Source organism: Macrobrachium nipponense, chromosome 27 (assembly GCF_015104395.2).
Source record: "Macrobrachium nipponense isolate FS-2020 chromosome 27, ASM1510439v2, whole genome shotgun sequence".
In the NCBI taxonomy this organism is placed as follows: Eukaryota; Metazoa; Arthropoda; class Malacostraca; order Decapoda; family Palaemonidae; genus Macrobrachium; species Macrobrachium nipponense.
The window spans coordinates 21,249,077-21,250,719 of record NC_087216.1 but is presented as its reverse complement, the minus strand read 5'-3'; positions in this window follow the sequence as shown (position 1 = coordinate 21,250,719).

The following is a 1,643-nucleotide window of genomic DNA, read 5'->3' as shown; positions in this document are numbered from 1 at the left end:
TTTGGAGAGCAAATGCCTGTTTATCATGGTAGTCTTTGGATAATAAAGTTTATGTAGGCAGTTTTTGGAAAGTAGAATAGCTGTTTATGTTGGCAGTCTTTGGAGAGCAAAATACCTGTTTTCCTTGGACTCTGTAGGGAGTAATATCACTGGTTGCTTGGTAGTCGTTTAGAAAGGATATGTCATTTTAAGTCTTAGTCTTTGTGGGGTAAAGTGCCTTCTGTTTACGATGTTCTTAGGAACATACAGTCTGTTGACAGTGTGATCTTCTTAGGAATAAAGTACCTGTTTACTTTGAAGGCTAAGGACCAATTTAAATGCCATTTTAACAGATGTCTTCGTAAAATAAAACACCCAATTATGTCTCTCTCAATCTGCGATGGACTGAAATCTTAATCGTGTTTCGATCTGTACGAAATTAAATTCATGTTTTCGTTATAAGCCGTACAAGATGAATTACTTGCATACGTTACACGTCATTAAAAAAAAAACATTATTTTGCTACCCTTTTTGAAGAGCAAAATCCGCACGTGCTTCGATATCCATGAATACCAAATTACCTGTTTATGTTTACGGTCTTGGCGGAGGAAAAACAGTCTGTTGGAACTTCGATCTTTGGGGGATAAAATGCCTGGTTGTATCACGGTTTTGGCGGAGCAAAATATTTGAGGAATAAAACTCTCGTTTGCGTCAACATATTTTAAGGTTGCAAAGATGAATATTTTGCCGGTAGGCAGCAATCCGGGTAAACAGCTGGCGATTTAATCAATACCGAATTTGAATGTTCAGTTTACACATACACACACACACACACACACACACACACACACACACACATATATATATATATATATATATATATATATATATATATATATATATATATATATGCAAGTAGCATTAGGGGGAACCTGAAGTGTCTTTGTTAGCCTGTGTACGAATATATGAACGGATTGTTGAACCAACTCGCCTCTCTTGAAGTGAAGTGCGGATTTTGAATGTGAATGAAAGAGAGAAGGTGAAAGCTACTATCTGTGGTGCGAAATATAGAGAGACGTAGAAGGAATGATAAAAGAGATAGAAAGAATAATGACCGTAATTTAAAAAAAAGATTGGAAATCGGAAGTGTAAGTAGGAAGGAAAATGGGAAAGGCCAAGATAGGGAAGAAGAGATGGTGCTGGAAGGGATGGGCCTCATGTTCATACAAAATAAAAAAGGTGAGTGGCTCAGTGTATGTAAAGACGGCTTGACGTGCTACTGGTGAGCTATCTGCGTAGATCAATGAAGCGACAGTTTGAGTGTGAATGTGGCAACGATCATTATCCTTTTCTTTGGAACCATCCACTGATAATGGAAAACTTGGTGTACATACCTGTGTGTTTGTATGCATTTCCTGATAAAAGCTGTATAAAATCCACAATGAATACAGGGAATGACTTCATAAATGGAACAAAGGAAAAGCAGATGAGTGCTATTTTTCAAACGGCAGCTTTATCTCCCGTTTCGAACTGTAATTATTGTTTGTAAAGGGAAAGAAAAACAGTCTAAAATATATTCATTTTGGCATTCATAGTGCACGTAGATTTCTTTTATATATAATATATATATATATATATATAATATATATAATATATATATATAT